The 23,055-nt window shown below is 41.8% G+C and overlaps 1 protein-coding gene across 2 annotated transcripts in view; it reads left to right on the top strand.

Moving 5' to 3' along the window:
• The first annotated feature begins 2,742 nt into the window (after positions 1-2,742).
• DYM (dymeclin) overlaps positions 2,743-23,055 on the top strand; it is a 334,042-nt gene continuing 313,729 nt past the window's right edge. The window contains exon 1 of one of the 2 annotated variants that reach the window (XM_045065612.1): positions 2,743-3,033. The gene's annotated coding sequence lies outside the window, so the exon portion shown is untranslated. The remainder of the gene's footprint in view (positions 3,034-23,055) is intronic. The other variant, XM_004752183.3, reaches the window with a different exon arrangement.

Below are 23,055 nucleotides of genomic sequence, written 5' to 3'. Positions count from 1 at the left end.
TTTTCATCATAGTCTAACCAAAATGTACTGGCAAGGTATAGGTCTGCTGCTGCAAAATATATATGCTTTCCAAAGCAAAGGATCTTTTCTTTGTACATTTTCTGCTTTATGGTTACTTTCTAAGTAGGATAAATACTGGTACAGTATGAGATTGAAAATGTGTTGGGAAAAGAAACAGTCATTTGGAAGTTTTGTTTCTTAATTAAACTTCACATTTTTGAATGTATTCATTTTGCATTTGCTGCTATAATAAGTTACCATGGATTTAGTGGCTTAGCACCACACACATTTATAATCTCATAGTTCTGGAGGTCAGAAATCTGACACAATTCTCACCGAGTTAAAATCAAGGTATTGGTAAGACTGGGTTCCCTTCTGGAAGCTCTAGGGGATATAATCTGTTTCCTGATCTTTTTCAGCTTCTAGAAGCCACTGCATATGTTCCCAGGGTCTTGCCATCTTCAAAATCAGCAATGTCTCGTCCTCACACTACATCACTTCATCTTCTTACAGAGCCATATTTATTTATTTTAAAGATGTATTTATTTATTTTAGAAAGAGTGAGAGTGCATGAGCAGGAATGGGGGAGGGACAGAGGGAGAGAGAGAATCTCAAGCAGACTCCTTGTTGAGGGCAGAGACTTGTACATCTGCAGAGCCATATATAGGACTCTCTTGACTTCCTCTTACTTTTCACTTTTGTGATTACATTAGGCCCGCCCTGATAACGCTAGATAGTCTCCCTATTTGAAAGTCATCTGATTAGTAAACTACTGTTATCTTAACCCTTTGCTATGTAACCAAACAAACTCATAGGTTTTGGGGATTAAGATGTGGATGTCTTCAGGGAGACCATTATTCTGCCTACCACATGCAATAATTTTAGATTTACACAAGAGTTGCAAAGCACAGAGTTCCTATATATCCTTCACCCAGTTTCTTTTAATGTTAGTATCTTGCATAATAACAGTAACACATTTGTCAAAATTAGGAAATTAACATTGGTACAGCACCCTTAACTAAACTCCAGACTTCATTTGGATTTCATAAGTTTTCCCACTATTGCCTTTTTTGGATTCTAGGATCCAACCAGGACACCCAGTTGCATTTAGTAGGTTTTCATGTCTTTCCTGCTAGTGTTTCTGCACTAACCTGACACTGATGTAATCAAGTTGGTCAAAGTTATCAATGACAGTGGTTCTGGCAGTGTTGAGAGATGGTGACAAAAGATAATACTTAGCACATTACATGTGCTTAATACTTTCACATTACGTTTGTGAAAGATTGCTACCCAACTCATGGTTCATACATTGGGAAAACCATTCCTAATTTAACACTCTGATTTATGATGATTGCCTAGCAGTATTATAACATTTACCAAGGAACACTGGTAAGACCCTTTTTATTTCAAGCTATCCAAAAAATATTAAAAAGAGGGGACATTAAATTTTAATAACAAGTTTGCCTCAAAGTAGGATAAGTTGCTTCTTGGTCTATAAAGCTAGTTCTGAAGAGAGGTTCACATTTATTTCTAGATCATTTTGGGGTAGCTAGAGGGTGTAATTCTTGGTATAGGCAAAAATATTAAGTACTTTGAGTTTGGTTTGGGGGCCTCTCTTTTTGCTAAAATTTAAAAATAAAAATTATAAAACTATAGATGTAACACATATTCATTGCAGGAAAAATAGGAAACAGGGAAAAACGGAATTTAATTACACGAGATCTCATTCCTCAAAGTTTATAATTGTTAATATTCTTTTAGCCTTCCCCCCCACTGTGTGTGTATATACATATACAGTAAACATAAACATAATTCATTTATGAAAATTGGATACTATACATATTGTTTCCGCTGGGTATATCATGAGCGGGTATCCTTAGTATCCTTTACAATGGCTACATAGTAGTGCCCACCTCTTCTTAGCTAGGCTCTCAGGTACTTTGTGTTTTAGTGTGTTTTCCTGAAATAATCTGTAAACTCGGGGAATTTATTGGCAACAGATGACAGAAAAGTACATAGAAGATCTGTATGGTACTTCTCAGAGTGCATTTGACACACTGTAAAACAGAAGTAATAGTGATATCTATCTCGGTGTTATTTGGAGAAACAACAATGTACCGCACATAGAAAACAACATAATGGGACTTGTTAATTATTGTTATTGATTCGGCAATAGTCCTATATGAGAAGAATTATCATCATCTTGCATTTATTTAAGAAGAGGAAGCTGATGGGAAAAACTCAAGGACGTTTGTCAGTCTGGTAACAGTCTCATTTCACTTCGAATTTCATTTTTTGGGAACTGCACTGTATTGATACTCTTTCCTATGAGACCTGCCCTTTCTGTAAATGGTGCAGTTAGTTATAGATCTACTACCTGCCTTCATTAAAAATTATTTTCTGGAAGTCAGCTCTGGACACAAGGGTTTGCAAAGAATAAAGATAGAGATAAAAAATAATAATACCCCCAAGATAAATGATTTTCCTTTTTCCAACTCTTCAGAGCCCGACACGGAACTCCTGACTTTGGGATGGTTATCCCAGTTGGAAAAAACAGGGGCCTTAACAAAGCTAAGTCACACCACTAGTGTGGTGCTTGCGATCCAGCGATCTGTAAGAGGGATTAGCCGCTTCTCGAATTTGCCACGTGGCTTTGCCGTTGCCCTGGATGCGCTAAGAGGGTGGAGGAACGCCCAACGTCTGAAGGACTACATTTCCCAGAAGTCTGCGCGCCGCGCGCCACGTGATCGTCCGCCGGAGCGCGCCCGGCCGTTCGGTCCCCAGCGGCGTTCTCTGCCGCTTCCCTCTTCTCTCCCCGCCTCCAGGCCTCCGCACGGACGCGGCCGGGGCGGGAGCCGAGCCGGAGTCGAGCCGGAGCTGAAGCCGGAGCCGCAGAGACGTGGAATCATGAAGGCCTGAGCCGGCGTGCACCACCCTGGCTGCGGCGGCGACGGCGGTTTCTTCCGATCACCCCTGGCCACCAACTCGTGTGTCGGTGGAGCTAGAAGCGGATCTGCCCTGCGGCTGAGACAGGTGGGCTGTGGCGCCGCCCCCAGCGGAGCGGCCCTAGAAGCCTGGCGGGGCCCCCCCCCCAGCCCCTTGTCCGAGCGGGATCGCGGACGCATCCCGTCGTCGGGACAGCTCCGCTGGCACGGGGGAGAGGGTCCTTTCCTGCCCGTGGGGGACTGGGCCACCGTGGAGGGGTTGTGCCTGGGCCCCGAGAGCCGCCCGCATCTTCCCCCCGCCCCCTTTCAGGGCACAGTGGGCACTTAAAGGGTGAGGGAGTGTGTTAGTCAAGAATGAGAGGGACCTCTGTCCGAGTCTAGTGTTAAGAGTTGGGGGGATACTGAAGAGCAGGTAGATAGAGGCTTCGGGAGATGGGGCGATGTGGATCTGACAAATGGGCGTGTAATGGGCAGGGTGAGCAGCAGTGTTGATCTTTCTTTCCTTTTCGTTCCTTCTTGAGGTATACATTGTTCTGGAGAAGTAGTTCACAGACCGTAAAACTCACCCTTTAAAAGTACAATTAAAGTATAACTCCGTAGTTTTTAGCATATTCTCAGGGTTGTGCAACTGTCTTAATTCCACAGCATTTTTATCGCGCAAAAAGAAATTCATATTCATTAACAGTCTCTCTTTATTTCCCCCCATTCCCACTTCCTGACACCTGGCAGTTGTGTTTTAACCGAAAGGGTGGGAAGTTAGCCCAGATGTTTGAGAGCTGGTGGTAGTAGTGGGTGATCAAGCTGATAGCAGGAAGTACTGAACGGGGGTAGAGGAATGTTGGGGTGATTGTGATAGGGCCGGCAATGGGGTACACAGAATGAACAGAATAGGGGTGTACATGGAGTGGGACCCCTGAAGGGGAGGCGGGAGGTTGGAGGGAGAGGCGTGTAGAGAGAAGCTGCTGTGAAAACATGGGGGATGGACTCCGTGGAGGGGAGTGTTATCGCAGAGAGGATCCCAGGCCTTTGGTCTGATGGTGGAGGGCGCCAGAACGAAACTGGAGGTGGAGGGAAGAGATCTATAGGAGTAGGGGAATGGTTGTTCCTGAGCATGAAATTTGTGAATATAGATTTCTAGAATGATCATTCTTTTTTGTAATTTTTATCTTAGATTATCTCTTGGCATCTCAGAGTGACCAAGTATAAATATTGCCATTCTGTAGATGAAGAACAGGCTCTTAGAGGTTAAGTGATTTGGCGAAACTTTTAAGGTTAATAGGGTAAAATGAGTTGGGGACTTAAGAATAATTGATTTTAAAAAATAATCGATTGAACTATAAATTGCAGGTGGCTTGAGTGGCAGAGAGTTGAGGGGGGCAATGTCACGAGAAGGAGATTCAACTGTTAAATATATTGAGTCTGTATTATGAGAGAGTCCAGGGACTTTGTTTATGTAACTTTTAAATACAGAAAAGCTTAAACATTGAAATAATTTAATATCGCCCATGTACCCATTACCCAGCTTCGATGATTAGTAACTCAGGCTCATTTACTTTCATCTTCCTTATCCATTCCTATCCCCACTCCCAGCTATTTTAAAGCAGACCATAGGCATATCATTTCATTTGTAAATATTTGAGTGTATATCTGTAGAAGGTTGATTCACTCTCTTCTTAATATGTCCACATTACCATTATCACATATAGAAAAATTAATAGTAAGCTCTTAATATCAATATTTAGAAGGACTTATTTTTTATTTATTTTTTAAAATATTTTATTTATTTATTTGACAGAGATCACAAATTGGCAGAGAGGGAAGCAGGAGTGGGGGGAAGCAGGCTCCCTGCCGAGCAGAGAGCCTGATGCGGGGCTTGATCGCAGGACCCTGAGATCATGACCCAGTTGAAGGCAGAGGCTCAACCCACTAGCCACCCACACGTCCCTAGAAGGACTTATTTTTTAAAATGTAACATCCATTTGGTACAAGGAAATTACATAGTGCAAACACTTTGATGTTTGACTCTCTAAAAAACATGGTATAATTGTTTCCTGATTTTTTTTTCCTGTTATCCTCTTATTTTCTTGGTTGATATGGTTCATCCTTCTACAGAAAGTTCAAAGAATTGTCACTTTGGCTGGCATTTTAAGTGATGGAGTTTTCATGAGAGCAGGAGCAGCAGGAGAGCAGGAGAAAAATAGAAGTGAAATACCTGTGCAAATTTTAAAAAGTGAAATATACATGCACTAATAACGTATGTCTCATTGCTCTAAATATTTGGGCAATTTGATTACACTTTTTAGATACTTTCACATATTGTTACAAGTTTACTGTGTATTAGTTTTCTTTTCTTTTCTTTTTTTAAGATTTTATTTTAGAGAGGGCATGAGGTAGGGGGAGGAAGGACAGAGGGAGAGCGAAAGGGACAAATAGACTTGGCGCTGAGCACAGAGCCCTAAGTGGGGCTTGATTCCAGGACCCTGAAGTTATGACACTTGACTGACTGAGCCACCCAGGCCCCATGCATATATTAGTTTTCTATGCTTATTGTAATATGTTACCACAAATTTAGTGTCTGAAAACAACACACATTATTTTTAAGTTCTGTATTTTGAAGTCCAAAATGGGTCTTACTTGGCTAAAATCAGTGTGTCTGCAACGCTGTGTTCTTTTCTAGAGGTTTGTAGGGGAGAATCTGTATGCTTGTTTCTTCCAGCTACCGGTATTCCTTGGCTCGCCTCCCTTGGGCTTCCTCTTCAAAGCCAGCAATATTGCATCTCTTCGCCCATTCTGTAGTAGGTCTCTGATCATAGCTGGGAAAGGTTAAGGACCCGTGTGATTAGATCAGGCCCACCTGGATAATTTAGGAGAATTTCCCCCATCCTAAGGTTCTTAACTTAATTATAGCTGCAAAATCCCCTCTGCCAGGTAAGCTAACAATCACGGGTTCCACTGATGAGGATATGGACATCTTTGGGGGCTATTGTTCTGCCTACCATAGTGTGTTACGGGACATTTTGCTGAGCCTTGATTCCTTGAGTTGGCTTCCTTTATTGCTACAAATTCAGTGTGTTGTCTTTCACTTTAGGTAATGGGAATGGTTAGCAATAGAGAGGACCACTTCGTTTTCCTTTTCAGTGACTTTGACCAACATAAGAAGTTCCTGTGTGCTTGCAGTATAGGTTTTGGTAAAATGAAACCTTTAAAAGTGATTTAAGCATTAAAGCAATGTGTAAAGTCTTTCTGTATTAGATTTGGTCTCCTTGTATTTACGTTTTTTAAGTACTGTATACTTGTAATCAGAGCGTATGTAATGCTCAGCAGCTTCTTGAAGTCATAGGACAGTCTGGGGTAGTGATGGCTCCTGTGCTCCCATTGAGAAGTCTCTGTCCCGGGGGTGGTCGAGGCACCCCCAATCCAACAGGAAGACTTTTTCGTTTTTGGAGAGAGGGAGTTGCCGGGAGGGTCAGTGGGAGAGAGAGAGAGAGAGAAAGAGAGAGAGAGAGAAAACCTCAAGCAGGCTCCACGCTCAGTGCAGAATTTGACGTGGGGGCTCACTTTCACAACTCTTGAGATCATGACCTGAGCCGAAATCAAGAGCTGGATGCTTAACTGACTGAATCACCAAGCGCCCCCAGAAAGACTCTTAAAGTGAGAAAATATGCAGGAAGAATGAGCTCCAGAAAGACTTCGAGTTGAGGCTCCTTCTCAACTTTTCTTTCTGTGACTTGGTTGAAAAGGGCTGTGAGCCTGAACAGGTAAGGGGCCTGATGGCTGTTGCTGCTCTTTCTTTCCCAGGACCAAGAGAAGACTGAGTCTGGGAGGTACAGAGGACTTAAGGTTAAGTCCTCTAGTCTGGTATCCTACTTCCTGAGGAGTTTGTGCATTCCACCTTAGCTCTCAAGGCCTTGACCATGTCCGGGTGTGAAGGTCCTGGCTGTGATGGTGGTGTGTTTCAGTGTACCACTTCTTAATTAAGTGTAAGGCGAATTGTTTGCTGTCTGCTCCTGCCTCTCAACTCGTTTCCCCTTAGAAGGTTCTTCGTGGAGCTAATGCTCTGAACTTCTACTTAAAAACTGCATGTAAACAGTGTGTAAATTATCCATCTGTTACTTTTTTATTATTTATTTATTAATTATTATTATTATTTATTATTATTTATTTATTATTATTATTTATTTATTATTATCACTAGTCAAAATAGCCTAAGCTAGTAGGGTTGAGAACAGCTTTACAAATAGGTCTTATTAACAGAATTTTTTTTTTTTATTCATTCCTTTCAGGAAGTTTGGTTGGTACTTTTTGATCTTATCTAATTTTTATCATATTCTTTAAATATGCAGACATCAGGCCAGGGTTGTGGGGTTGGGGTGGGGCTGGGTGTGTGGACAAAATGGGTAAAGGTGCTCAAAAGGTATAAACGTGTAATTTTAAGTCATGGGTTGGGGGAGTAATGTGCAGCATGGAGACTGTAGTTAATACTTATTATATATTTGAAAGTTGCTAACAGTAGATCTTTTAAGTTTTCATCATCAGAAAAAATTGTAATTATGTATGGTGATGGATATTAATTAGACTTAATTGTGACGATTTTGCAATATAGACCTAGGGAACTGTAATGTTGTACACCAGAAACTAATATAGTGCTACATGTCACTTCTATCTCAACTTACAGACAATGCTGGGCACCTGGGTAGCTCATTTGGTTAGGCATCTGGCTTTTGGTTTTATCTCAGGTCATGCTTTCAGGGTCGTGAGATTGAGCCCCTCGTTGGGCTCCAGGCTCAGTGTGGAGTCTGCTTGGGATTCTTTCCCTCTGCCTCTGCCCCTCCCCCAGCGAGCACACACCACACTTGCTCTAAAATAAATAAGAAAATACAAATGCAGACACTAAAAGTGGCTGTTAATTCAATAAAGACACTGGAAGAATTAAACAGTGTACATTTTGTATGTCATGTGGCTGATAATTTCTTTTTTAGATTGGTTCAGTCACTGAATCTTAACAATTCTTTCAGAATATCTCTTGTAACCCTTCGCCTTAGAATACCTTTTTTTTTTAAAGAGATTTATTCATTTATTTTAGAGAGTGAGAGAACGAGCGTGCAGGGGATCAGAGGGAGGGACAGAGGAGGAGAGGGGATCTTAAGCCGACTTCGTACTTAGTGCCGAGCCTGACTCAGGGCTTGATTTCACGACCCCGAAATCATGACCTAAGCTGAAACCAAGAGTCAGATGCTTAACCGACTAAGCCACCCAGGCACCCCACCTTGGAACACTTTTAAAGCCTCCTGCTTCAGTTAAGATTAGGTTTGGCCGGGGGTAACAGACACTTGATTGAATAATAGCTTAAACATGTTTGTTTCTCATGTAAAAGTCCAGGTTGACAATCCAGGGCTGGTGTGGTGGCTCCAGTGTCACAGGGGACTGGGTTTCTTACTCTGTCATCCTTAGGGTGTGGTCCTTGATTTCTGGGTCCGGATGGTGATGCGTGGCATGCAATTAGATAAATGGTCTGGTACCCTCAAGAACATTCTGCACTGGACTTAAATATTTTGAAATCATCAGTGTATAGTGGAAGAGTTCTCTGATCTACAAGCCTCAGGGTTGGGTGTGCTCTTACAGTTCCAGTGGGCAAAGTAGAAGCCCATTAGGAAGTCTTCCTGTTGTAAAGCATCAAGCATCAGCTTGCGCTCTGGCCTTTTTTGCTTCCACTCTGATTCCCTCCCTACTCCAGCCTTGTTGAACTTCTTTCTCTTCCTTAAATGGACCCTTGCCTGTTTTTGTCTTCACTTGAGGCCTTTTATACCTAGTGTTCTCTTTGCTTGGACAATTTTCTGAACCCCACACCCAAGTAGGCCAATCCTTCTTATCCTTCAGGTCTTAGCTTTTGTGGTCTGACCTCTGGGAAGCTTTCACTGAGTCTTGAATAGTTGCTGTATTACAATTTCATGTTGATTTAGCTGTATCTTATACTCAACTGTAAATAAATTCCATTCTTCATATTTGCAATCTTGGCACTTAGCATCATGCTGGCTACACAGTGGGCTCTCAGGCAATAATGACAGACCCCCTGTGTTTACATAAGGATGATGGGATAGAGCTTGGGTAATGCTAGTTTGTGTTTTCAACCCTGCACTGCTCTTTGGTATTTGCACATTGAGTTGTTTATGTGAATCAGTGATCATGATAGTGGATAGTAAAGCACTTTCTCTCTAATTTGTTTAAGAGTTAATTTTCTACTTAAAGTAATGCTTGTGTTTTAGAAAAGATAAATAATATCAGAAGGCATATTATAAAAAATGAGCCATACCCTGTCTTCCCTGTCCTTTGTAGTCTAGTTCCCAGAGTCAACCACCCTTAACCATGTGTATACGTCATATGGCTCAGTGGCTGTTTTTCGATTTATCCATTGTGGCTGACACCTGTTGACTCCTTGTTATGGTAGATGAGGTGCTCTTCCTCTTCCTCCCCTCCCTTCCAGACCTTCTAGTAGAGAGACATGAGAATTCTTGGCTAATTTAGTGCTCAGTGTTTACCTTGCTAGGAGTACATAAATACTGCTCACTGCTGAGCCCCGTAATCTACCTGGGTTCCCTGCGCCCCACCCCCATTTGCGTATTTTTTCATGAACATAGTACTGATTTTTACCAAATACTGTGAAGGGCCTGTGGGGACTGGGGCCCAGGAAACCGATGCAGGATGTTGCTGTGGCTGCTGCTGTTGCCATGAGCGTAGAGTTGTTTGGTTCCTGTCCCAGAGGCCTCCTGGCTTTCTGGTGTGCGTGTGAGGTGGGCATTCACACCCAGCTGGGCAGTGTCTTGACTTAACACTCTTCTGTTTTTGGAGTTCCTGTTACTAACATTTTCCATGTTTGTCTCTTGTTCTTTATTACGGAAGTTTCTTTGATCTTATCTTGTCTCTGTCCAGTTTTTTAAAGGGCTTGTCAGGTATCCTTTCTTGTCCTTCAGCTGTTTCCTTTTCTGTGACATCTTGTTCTTGATTCATGGAAGCAATGTGGCCTAGTGGTTTCTGTACCCAGCCTGCCTAGGTGTGAACCCTGGTATGCCACTTTCTAACTGTAGTCTGGAGCAAGTCACTTAATCTTTCTTTGCCTCAGTTTATTTGTCTAGCCCAAGAGTTGGCAGATATTTGTGTAAAGGGCCAGATTGTAAATATTTTGGGCTTCATAGGCCAAAAGGCAAAATGAAGGCTGTTATACAGGTACTTATGTAATGGGAGAGGAAAATTTTTCACAAGTTCTTTACTGATGAAATTCAAAATACAATACGAATAATGGTTGATAATTTATTTTGTAATAGGTTTTGCTACTGAGAAGAATGATCTCTTTTTGGAAGAAGGGGATAACATTTTGTCTAACAGGGTATACTAACTTTAAAGATTTTATTTATTTATTTGACAGAGATCACAAGTAGGCAGAGAGGCAGGCAGAGAGAGGGGGGGAAGCAGGCTCCCTGCTGAGCAGAAAACCCAGTGTGGGCTCCATCCCAGGACCCTGAGATCATGACCTGAGCCGAAGGCGGAGGCTTAACCCACTGAGCCACCCAGGCGCCTGAGGGTGTAACAACTTTAAACCTCAGTAGTCAATATTGATCACAAATGATCATATTTAATGTTGGTTTGTAATGAGATTTTTTTGTATTTTACTTTGACAGTATCTTTTTACATGGTACCTCCAAATACTGATGTCAGTCCATGAACATAGGGTTTTAGCGGAGCATATTATTACTTGGAAAGTATCTATAGAATTCTGCTAGATTCTTTTTTTGATAATAACCTTTTAGCAAATCATCACATTGATCACTCATCTCTTCCAGTTGAGGGTTAGGTAGAAGCTTCTTGTCGCACAGTTAAATGGTTTTTGAAATGTGGAACTTGTATTGAGGTCTGAAAAATGCTGGAAATGTAGTTTGATTTTGGAAAATGCATTTATTACATATTTGTGTGGCATTGGAGATCTCGCATCTCATTTTAATTTTTTATAGCATGCTGAGCGTGTAAGGCAGCCCAACATCACTTGCGACTCAGTGTCAGTTGTCCTGTGAAATGACTACCTCAGTGCAAATTTTATGTGGAAGTATTACTGGCCTTTTAATTTTAGGTTGAATTCACCGATAAATATGAGCAAATCTGCAGCAAAAATGAATTTTCAAAGCCATTTAGTGTTCAGTAACAGTGACTGAGCGAGGTTCTTCAGAAAAATTTCGTTCTCATCTCTGAGCTTGAAAAATTTTCATAATAACTGTACCCTGGCTAAGCCAGGACAGAATCGGGATTTTCAGCTTCTATTTCTTTTAAAGATTTTTATTTATTTATTTGACAGAGAGAGATCACAAGTAGGCAGAGAGGCAGGCAGAGAGAGAGAGAGGAGGAAGCAGGCTCCCTGCGGAGCAGAGAGCCTGATGTGGGACTCGATCCCAGGACCCTGAGATCATGACCTGAGCCGAAGGCAGCGGCTTAACCCACTGAGCCACCCAGGCGCCCCCAGCTTCTATTTCTGATGGAATTTTCATAGAACTGATGGCGGTAAAGTTCATGAAATTAATGAAGTTAACTGTTGTAACTGGTTCAGTAATGTGGTAGATTCAGGTATTTTTTGCCACCTACCTGCTCATTGATTATACAGTGAATAACGAGTAGGTTTTAGACACCTTGCATTTCCACAAGGTTTGTTAATTTATCCATCCACATGCCTCTTTTTTTTAAAGATTTTATTTATTTATTTGACAGAAAGAGATCACAAGTAGGCACAGAGGCAGGCAGAGGCCGGGAGGGAAGCAGGCTCCCTGCTAAGCAGAGAGCCTGATGCAGGACTCGATCCCCGGACTCTGAGATCATGACCTGAGCCGAAGGCAGAGGCTTTAACCCACTGAGCCGCCCAGGCGCCCAGTTTCACATGCATTTTTACCACCATCAGTTATTACGTGTCTTAGCAGATTCTACTTCAGGTTGTACTGAATTAGTATTTTTCTCCATTCTGGGGCGAAATATTCTGAGCTGTAATTGTTGCATACAGACTGCTCTCTAAACAGCTATTTTCACTGAATAACTGGTCTGAAAGGTGTTTACTTTTTCTGGACACATTTCTTTGCTGTAATCAAACACGGTTTAGTTTACTCGTGATTGGTCTGTGACTTTTCTTGTTTGGTTAACACGTGAGCCATTCGGAACTTTCTTTACTTTGGTTGCAGTCTCAGTTTTATCCTTTGTTGATGGGAAGACACTCTGCTGTGATGAAATGTCATGTTTTAGATTTGTTAGCTCTCCTGGTCGTGCTCCGTGGTAGGCCTGTCAGTCTGTTGTGATGAGTGCTTAGCTGGTCATGTCTTCCTGTATGGTATTCTGGTACAAGTACGATGCTGTTACATAACAGACACGACGCTTTGACATTTCATCAGATTTTTTAAAAAATGATCTATGCTCTGCTAAAGGCTTGACATCAAAGTCTACTTCTTTTCTTGTTTCCGCATGACAGATATCACTGGTAATAAGCGTTGCAACATGCAAGACACTTGAAATGCCGACTTCTGTCTGCAGAGATTTGTAGTGTGGTGATCAGCATAAAGGCATGAGAACATCACATCTGGTCTCTGTAGTAACTACTCAGCCCTGCTGTTGTATCATTAAAGCAGCTACAGGCAGTACGTGAACAATTGAACATAGCTGTGTTCCAGTAAAACTTTAATTATGGACACTGGCTTTTTAATTTTATGTGATTTCCACATGTCACAGCATATCCCCCCCCCGCCCCCACAGTTGTTTAAAAATGTAAAAATCATTCTTCGGACAGCAGGCTGGATTTGGCCCCTTGGGTTGTGATTTGCTGACCCATGATCTACACAATGAGAAGATGACAATACTACCTCAGGTATAGATGAGTTAACATGTGTAAAGGATTGAATAGTGCCTGGGGAATAGTAGGTGCTAAATAAATGTTTGCATTTATTATTGTTACTGCTTTACCTCTCTGAGGCTGTCTTATTTTTTAATTTTTTTTCTGAGAAGCCTCTTTGGAGTATCTGAGAGTTCCTTTCTTTGGTATATTTTGGTTTCTATGATTAGTGCTGTAGGCTTTCCTCACAAGTCCAGTGATTTTTGCTTGTTCACTTGTATTTAAGATTGAAGCGGTTTGTGTGAGTGGATTTTCTTGAGTGGTGGGCATTGCTGGGGGTGGCAGGGCAGCTTTTGAAATGAGGGGGATCCCAAATATTGTGAACTTTTCCCTGGGTGCCCCTTCAGCTTCTCTCAAGAAGACGCCTCCAGTCCCCTGTTTTGGAGGCGGGGAAGCCCACCATGTGCCTGCAGCAAGCACACCTGAACTTGAGTCTCCTGTTTTCATCCTCCTCCTCATCACCCTCCCATCCTGGGCTCTGGAGGCCAGAGTGTCTCTAGTCACATTTCTCCAGAGAGCACACACGTGGTTTCTGTTGCGGGGGGAGGAGGGGGTTGGTGGGGCCCACTTACTTTATTTAGCTCTGCACCTTGCTCCTGTCTTTATGATGCTTTTCTCCAGCTTGTTGGCTTTCCTGCGGCTCCATGAGGTGGGCTGGCTTGCCTCTTGTTCAGGTCCCCTTTAGCAGGCACACTGGGGCTTCCTCAGCTCTGCCAGGTCAGTTCCTACCCGTCACTTTTCCGTCTTCCACACCTCCTCTGATCTTTGAGAGCTTAATCTTTTTATTCTCGTGACTCCCATTTTTTTTTTTTTAAAGATTTTATTTATTTATTTGTCAGAGAGAGAGAGGAGCGAGAGTGAGTACAAGCAGACAGAGGCAGGCAGAGGCAGAGGGAGAAGCAGGCTCCCTGCCGAGCAAGGAGCCTGATGTGGGACTCGATCCCAGGACGCTGGGGTCATGACCTGAGCTGAAGGCAGCTGCTTAACCAACTGAGCCACCCAGATGTCCCTCATGACTCCCATTTTGATGGAGTGGAGTACCCCAGGGTACTTAATATAGCATGTGGAACATAGTAACCTTTTAGAGAATGTTCCATTACTTGGTGGACTAATGGCACCTGTGCATTTAACATGTCCTTTGGCTAGTAACCATTGCCCACTATTTTTCTAGTCTCCTGTTTCAACTGTGAGCTTTCACCTTAAAGTCTCGAGTACAAATGAGGGGCATGTGTATTTTTTTTTTTTTTTTCCTTTCTCAGGAAGCAGGAGATTCTGGAATATAAGTTATGATTAATGGATTCTCAGCCTGAGTTGGGACAAAATACGGTAGGGTATCATTTGCATATTTTGAGGGTGTTAGGACAGAACTTGGTTATGGAATTTGGTTATGGATTTTTCAGTTTCATTAATGTTTACTTTCCATTTAAGGCACATTGAGTCATGAGTCAGCAAGTCAGTACACATAAAAGAGGAGATTTAATTTTACATGTCTATCAAATATTTCTTAAATTAAATATAAAATATTGAGCATATCATTTCCTGTTAGGGTATTGCTTTCGTCCATGATGGTAAAATTGACTTGGGGAAATAACATGAAAAGTTAAGTAGCAGTATGGGAGTCAGACAGCAAACCAGGTGTTACTGGAAGGATTCTGAAGTGAGTGGTGGAGACAGAGTGCTTAGGATTTCAGAGCAAGGAGAGAGCAGAGCCCCTTCTATGCTTAGTGAATAGGGTGGAAGGTGCCGTGGATCAGATGTGGTATGAATGGCAGGAGCAGAGGTGTGGATACGCGGGGTGGACGTTTGAGAAGACTGCCTGCTTTTACCTTGCTATGACACTTACTTGCAAACTGAGGTTATAGGCTACTTGTATCCAAATCAGTATGAATGCGTTTTAGAAAATGCTGATGCATGGGCCCTACTTCAGCATTCTGAATTTTTGGTACCCAGGCATTTGCTTTTTTTTTTCCCCCAAGATTTACTTATCTGAGAGTGCGCGTGCATGCCTGAGCATGCTAGAGCATGAGAGTGTGGGGTGGGGAGGGGGAGAGGGAGAGAGAATCTCAAGCTGACTCCCTGCTGGGCTCAGAGCCTGACATGGGGCTTGATCCAGTGACACTGAGGTCATGATCTGAACTGAAATCAAGAGTCAGAGTCTCAACTGACTGAGCCACCCAGGTGCCCCCAGGCATTTGCATTCTTAAAAATAATTTTTTATTTTTTATTTTATTCTTTTAGAGATTTAATTTATTTATTTATTTGACAGAGAGCCACACACACACAGTGAGAGAGGGAACACAAGCGGGGGAGTGGGAGAGAGAGAAGCAAGCTTCCTGCTGATCAGGGAGCCCAATGTGGGGCTTGATCCCAGAACCCTGGGATCATGCCCTGAGCCGAAGGCAGATGCTTAACTGACTGAGCCACCCAGGCATCCCCAGGCATTTGCATTTTTTAACCGTATGCTCCTCAGATGTTCTTATGTATGTTTAAGTTTCGGAAGTACTGGTTTGGAACGTCATTGGAAATAAATTGGAAAGTGAGCTTTCAGACTAGAGGGTCTTGAATGTCAATGCTGTCCTCTGTTTTTCAAGCAATGAGGAATCATTGAATGTTTTTGAGCTGGAGAGTGAAGTGATGGAAGTGGTGATTTTGCTAAAAATAAAGATCTATGATATTGGACCTTTATTTGTCTAGGCCTGCTCTGCCAGGTCCCTTCCTGAGTGCTTTGCGTGCTGCCTCATCCTGCTTCAGCCTCCGAAAATCTTATGGGTTTTAAGTACTTTTCCCCCCCATTACACAGTGGTGTTTTTAAGTCGTGAAACAGAGATTCATCCTGACTCTACACAGACTTATTAGGGTCTGTCTCACACTAAGAACCTTTGGTCTTAATCGTAGCGTTGGACGGAATTTCCTTTTAAGGATTCGTGCAGTCCTGGAGGGTGCAGAGTGAATCCAGAAGAGGGGGAGACAGAGAAATCAGATACTGTTGCACTAGGTCACATGGGATTGCAGGAGCCTGGCCTAGCGTAGGGGCGGGGCAATACAGAGGAAGAGGTAGATTTAAAAGATGATATGTAAAATTGTGGTTGCTGTCGAAGAACCACAGGATTTTTTTAATTTTAATTTTTGACTGAAGTATAGTTAACATACAATGCATGAGTGTCAGGAGTACAGCAGACTAATTCGACCATTATATACACAATGAAATGCTCGCTGTGCGAAGTCATCTGTTGCCATACAAAGTTCCTAAAATACTGACTGTATTGCTCTACTTTTCACTGCCCTACAGGACTTGATGTCACTGGAGGGTCACTCTAGTAAAGGGAAAGGCGAGGGACCGGATTGGAATGGGGAAATTAACCATATAGGCACATCAGGGAATTAGATTGCCTGGGTAGAAATCCTGGCTTTGTCACTTGTTGTCTCTGGGATGTCGGGCAATCAATGTATTTAACCCGTCTGTGCCTTTGTTTCCTCATCAATAAAATGAGGAAATTGTGTTCACCTTTAAGAGTTGTTAACGAGAACTAAATAAATCAACAGTTGTAAAGAACTGAGACTGGTTCCTGGCATATAGAACACAGAAGTAAACTGGCTAAGAAGAAGCCCCATTGCGCTTACCGTTTCCTCTGCCTCAGATGTGCCTGTGTCCTTCCAGAGCTTCTTGTGTGTAGTGAACTCTAGGGTAATGCTTACCCTGTGTTACAAGCATTTATTGGCCTGTTTGGCTTTGTGTTTGTTAATGGCAGGGACCTGCTTTTATTCATATTTGCATTTTCAGTCCCCACCACAACACCCAGCATTTATAGCAAGTGTGCGGTAGGTGTCTGGGGAACAAGTGTGGGCTTGCGTGAGATCTCTCGAGGCAAGAGTGCTGATAACATTGATAGAAATCGTGACTTCTGAAAGGTTGCTGCTTTGGGGGGGGCAAATGTTAAATTCTATTTTTAAATTTATGATAACAGTAGGACATCGGATTAAAATATCTTGTAAGTAAAGATCTATGCTTGGGTTTTGACTGAGAGGTCAAGACGAAGTGTTAGTCCTGGCACAGCTCTCACGTAGAGGTGGAGGCACCAGCTAGAAGCACGTTCAGATCCTTCCTGAGGAAGAGCAGGTACAGAGAACAGTGCATTTATTTAACTTTTTTCTCTTTCTCTCTCTCTCTTTTTTTTTTTACTTTAAATTATGATGTTTATAGTTAATAAAAAAAAAAAAAAGAATCAGGCAATACTAAAGAACTAAAGTGAAAAGTCCCTTCCTTCCAGATTTCCAGTCCCACTCTTCAGAGGTAACTAGTCTTGCACCATTGGTTATGTCCCCTTTCAGAAGTGGCTTGGGTGCATGTAGGAATGAACATGTTTATTTAAACGAATGGGGTCTTACTGTATGAGGTCTTTCTTGTTTGTTTTTACTTGAGGTATTTAAGATATCTTTACACAGCAACACATAAATTCTGCCTCAATTCTTTTCCATGGCTACTCAGTGGTCCCTTCTGTGCTTAACCTTATAGTGTATTCATGACCGTCATCTAGGTTATTTTATGTCTTTGCTGTTCCAAGCAATGAGATGATTAACATCTGTATACCTAGAAGTTGTTAACTGGTATGAGTTTACCTCTGAGGTAAATTTATAAAAATAAAATCCTTGGCACAAAGAGTATATGCAATTAAAATTTTGATATTGTCAAATATCTACACACTCATGGGTGCCTGTTTCTTTATTGCCCTCATGCTATCACGGTTGTTTTCTTTTAACCTTTGCTAATATGATGAGTAAAAATGCTACCTTATTTTTAAAAATATTTTATTTATTTATTTGACAGAGATCACAAGTAGGCAGAGAGGCAGGCAGAGAGAGGGGAAGCAGGCTCCCTGCTGAGCAGAGAGCCGAATGTGGGGCTCGATCCCAGGACCCTGAGATCATGACCCGAGCCGAAGGCAGAGGCTCAACCCACTGAGCCACCCAGGTGCCCCAGTACCTTATTTTAATTAGCATATTTTATTCCTAATTAATACTGAAGATGTTTTCATTTGACCTTGGCCATTTCAACATGTTGCTTTTTGTTTTTGTTCTTTTGTTTTTTTAACAGTGTGCTGGAAGTTAATTAGGGACAGGGAAGGAGCATTAATGACGCTTGATTTATGTCTCAGAGGAGTAATCTACATCACGAGGCAGGCATATATACTACATAAAGTTTCAAAGTAGTTCTTACATAGTGGGAACTTGAGGGGGATGGTGGGAAGTTGAGAGGAGAAAGTGGTTTTGGAAAGGAGGATTGTATGAGTTTTTTTTATGTGTCAAGATCAAGTTCTTGACTAAACTGCATTAAAGATGGGTCCTTTGAAAGGTTTATTACTGAAAGTGTCAGCGATGGCACACTTCTCATTTCTAGTCTAGACTTACGTAAGGAGCCTTGTTATCCCCCAAATTACTGATTTTATATAGATATTTAAATTTATATGTATGTATATAAAATTACATATTTATATATTCTCCTTGAGTTAAAAACAGTCTTAAGTATTTTAGGGATGTAGACAGAACTGGCATTCTGGTGGGAGGTTGGGACTGGGAGAGATCTGAAAGTCCTATCATGAAAGCCGCTAGTGAACTCAGGAGACAGGTTACAAATTGAGAGAAAGAAGAGCTGAAGGCCAAGGGAGTCCGATGCATGGCCCGAGGGAAAAGCAACAAGGCTCTTAGGGGGTGAGGTGATTGGATTGTGGGTTTTTTCAAGTTCCATTTTATTCCATTTTATTCATTGATAAGGGTCTTGGGAGTTCTAAGTAAATTGCGTTCAGGTAGAGTGTGTGGGTGAGCTAGTGTGTGTGTGTGTGTGTGTGTATCTGTATTTGTGTTTGGAATCTTTGGCATGAACTGTTGCGGATAGTACCTTCTTGTTGATAGTACCTTCTTGCTGCCTAGGGGAGGGAGGGCTGAGGCAAGGGTGATGGGACAGGCTGTCCTTGTCCTAGCTGTCAGTTGCTCTGGGCTCTTTTTTCCTAGCCTTCTGCTTCTGGGCTGGAGCTGCGCTTTATACTCTCGCTGCCCTTGATGGAAGGCTCTTGTGCTTGCCTTGGAATGCCATTTCCCTTCTCCGTTCGTCTCGGGCTGTTTTCCAGTTTATAGGGATTCCTCACAACCTCTGGTCTCCTGTGAATTTCTGAGCATGGCTGTGGAATTACTTACAATAAAGCAAAATGTTTTGCATGATTTCTAGGGTTTGGTGAAGAAAAGCAGCAGGGGACACATTGTACCTTGTGCTCAGTTGGCTGTCATGGTTTTGCTCCTTAATACTCGGTTTAGTCTTTCCTGATAAGCTTATAGGCTTTATTCTTATTGTTGTTTTAAGAAAGGTTTCATAGTGGTCCTGGACTGAACTTATTTTAAAACTTTGTGATCTATTCTAGCTGCTTTGAAAATCAAATTTATTTCCTATAAATTAATAGAAAATAGACAAAGGGTAAGAACAGGCAGTGGCCTCTTTCACAGTGAAAAAAACTCAGGCTAAAACTGTGCTGAAAACTATTATGTCTCCTCAGTTGGCGGGGACCAGAAAGTTTGATTGAAGGGTGGTGGCTGTGGTGTGAAGAAACAGGCCTGCTGCAAGAAGTGCGGGCTGATCGCTTCGAAAGAGGGCAGCTAGGTGGTGTGGGGGAGGAAACATAACCCCCTCTGCCCTTCTGAGTTCTTAGCTGAGACCCTTGTAATAGAAGGCTGGTTAACAGGAGAAAACAAAAGTTTACTAATGTGTGTTTCATGTACACATGGGCGATACCCAGGGAGTGGCATAGAATTCAGACTTAAGTACCATCCTGATGGGGATGGGGATGGGAGATGTAGGCCTCTTAGGGGTGAGTAAATGGTTTTTAGGAAAGAGGAATAAGCCCTTAGAGGAACAAATTTGTGGGAGGGGCGCCTGGGTGGCTCAGTTGGTTGAGTGACTCAGGTAGGTCATGATCCTGGAGTCCTGGGATCGAGTCCTGTATTGGGCTCCCAGCTCCATGGGGAGTCTGCTTTTCCTTCTGACCTTCTCCCCTCTCATGCTCTCTCTCACGTTCTCTCTCAAATAAATAAATAAAATCTTAAAAAAAAAAAAAAAACAACAAAACACCAGATGGGAAGGCGATAGTTTGTAACTACGTGTCTGGGTGTGGTGTCCATGTCTATCTAGTCTTTCTTCCTGTGATGAGTCAGTCCCTGGTTGGTAAAACTCTCAAAAAGGGGATTTACGAAAATGAAGTTCCTTTTGGAGGAGATGTCTGTAGGCAGCTAAAGGGAGTTCAGGGAAAACCTCACCCTGCATTTGGTGTTTTTCAAATGCCTATAGCTCAGAATAATCAAAATGCCAAAGTGGCGTATTTTGAGGTGGCATAATCTACCCACGTAATCTTTGACCGGCAGTTCTCTTTCTCTGAATTTATCCTGCGTGTAATGTCATACACCTGTGAAATATCTCACATGCCAGATACCTTTTGGAGAATTCATAATTGCAAAAGACCACAAACTACTTAAATGCACATTACTATAGGATTTATTAAATTAAAAACGGGAATGTTATAGAGTCATAAAAATAAGAAAGTACTTTATATACAGAAATGTAGTGATTTCTAATATTTAGTAACTAGAAAAAGGAAAGAGGTATGAACAGTGTATTGTGGTCTGTGTAAACAGGGAAAAATATGTTTTTGTATATACTGCAGCATATCTGAGGAATGATACCCAAGAAACTGGTAACATTTTTTCTAAATTGAGAAACTAGGTTGGTTAGGAGATGAGATGGGAAACTCGTTATTATATACCCTGTGAACTCTGTGTTTTCCATCATGTGCATTACTTATTCAAAAATTAAATGCAAATAAAAAATAAAGTCTGACTTTATTTTATTAAATTTATTTTATTAAATTTTCATTAGTAAACCATGATAATAATGTTTCTCATTGTTGCTTTGCTTATCTAGGAGAGGTGAGATGGAATTTTGTTCATTCATATATCTAATTAGATTCACAAAGTAAATTGTTTTTAACTGATTGCTTTTTTTTTTAAATATTTTTTTAAAGATTTATTTATTTATTTATTTGACAGAGAGAGATCACAAGTAGGCAGAGAGGCAGGCAGAGAGAGAGAGAGAGAGGGAAGCAGGCTCCCTGCTGAGCAGAGAGCCCGATGCGGGACTCGATCCCAGGACACTGAGATCATGACCTGAGCCGAAGGCAGTGGCTTAACCCACTGAGCCACCCAGGTGCCCCTTAACTGATTGCTTTTAAGGAACTACATACACTATATAGAAGACTGTAAATAAATTGTGGAGGTCTTTTTTGTTGTTTTTGTAAAACATATTTCATTGAGGCGTTTTCAGGAGTTTCAGGGATTATTTGACAAAAGAACTGGAAAGTTTGGAGCAAAAGGAAATAGCGACGCCTTTATGTAGGTGGCTGAGCCTAAAAATCTGTGTATTCTCCGAGTTCTGAAGTTAGTGGGGAGTCCCTAAAGGACCCCGACACAGGATTTCTCTTGCTTTTATTGAAAAGGTTTGGTTTTGAATAAGATTTGAAGAAACTTATTTGGGGAAAGTAAAAGAGCATCCCAAGACACTAAATAAAGTAAAAGAGAGATCCTAATATCTTATCATGTGATATTATAGGTGCTGAAGTAACTTCATATGTAACAATAAACTTAGTAGTTGTGACAGAAAGTACCATTAGTATGATTTGTTGGCCCTTTTCTTGCACCTATAGATCAGACATTAGGGTTGGACTTTTTTAGCTGATTTTAAAAACTTTTTATTTTGCAATGATTATAGACACATAAGTTGCAAAAATAATACAGAGAAATCCCATGTACCTTTCACCAGTTCTCCCCCAGTGTTAATACATGGGTTGTACATTATCTACATCAGGAAGTGAATATTGATACAACACAATAGACTGCAGAACATACTTAAAATTTCCCAGTTTTTACATGTATTCTTTTCCCCTTGTGTGAGTATAGCGCTGCAAAATTTTATCAATGTGTACAGATTCAAACAACCACCACCACCATGGTCAAGACAGAATTTTCCCATTCCCACCAATGAACTTCTTCAGGCTTCCCTTTATGATCACCTTTTGCCCTCTGGCCCTCCGTGCCCTGCCTAGAAGCACCCATCTGTGTTTCAACACGAGTTCTGTCATCTTGAGTGTTACATATATGGAGTCATAGTGTGTAGCCTTTTTTGTTTGCCAAAACCTTTTTTTTTTTTTTAAAGATTTTTATTTATTTGACAGAGAGACACAGTGAGAGAGGGAACACAGGCAGGGGGAGTGGGAGAGAGAGAAGCAGACTCCCTGCTAAGCAGGGAGCTTGATGTGGGGCACCATCCCAGGACCCTGGGATCATGACCTGAGCCAAAGGCAGACATTTAACTGACTGAGCCACCCAGTTGCCCCTACCAAAACTCATTTTACTAAGTTTCAAACATACAGAAAAGTAGAGAGAATGGTATAATAAACACCTACTTCTTCCATCCATATTTAAACTATTTGCAATTGCCTAATAGTTTGCTTTGGTTCCCTTTGTCTCTGTTTGCCAGGTTTGCTCTGTCTCTATTTTGTTCTGAACCATTTAAAAGGAAGTTGCAGATATGATGACACTTCACCCCCAAATATTTAAGCACACATCTCCCAAGGATTAGGTCATTTTCCTATTCAATTATGCTATTGTTATCTCACTTATGTCCATGTAATATCTTCTGTTCAGTCCATATCACGTTCGGTCTCAAGATTGTCTTTTATAATTTTTTTTTTCCTTCTTCCAAACCTGGGTTCATTGAAGATTCAATACATGTTTGGTTGTTACAGTATCCCTTTAGTCTCCTTCGGTTTAGAAAAGACCCCCACCCCATGCACACAATTTTAGTTACTGTGGTACTGACTTTTTGGCGAACCCAGGGTGATGGTTCTTTACAATGTCCTGTATTCTGGGTTCATCAGATTATTTCCTCGTGAGGTCATCTAAATTGTTCATTCTCTAGCTTCTTGGTTTTGAACACTCAAAGCATTTTATGGTATCTCTTCTTTTAAAGTAGGTAGGATGGGCGCCTGGGTGGCTTAGTGGGTTAAGCCTCTGCCTTCAGCTTTGGTCATGGTCTCAGAGTCCTGGGATTCAGCCATGTAGGGGCGCCTGGGTGGCTCAGTGAGCCCCTCATCAGGCTCTCTGCTC

Source organism: Mustela putorius, unplaced genomic scaffold, assembly GCF_011764305.1.
Source record: "Mustela putorius furo isolate JIRA1106 unplaced genomic scaffold, ASM1176430v1.1 tig00003858_pilon_pilon_pilon, whole genome shotgun sequence".
Lineage (NCBI taxonomy): Eukaryota > Metazoa > Chordata > Mammalia > Carnivora > Mustelidae > Mustela > Mustela putorius.
The sequence above is the reverse complement of the archived record's forward strand: the minus strand, read 5'-3'. Positions and strand labels throughout refer to the sequence as shown.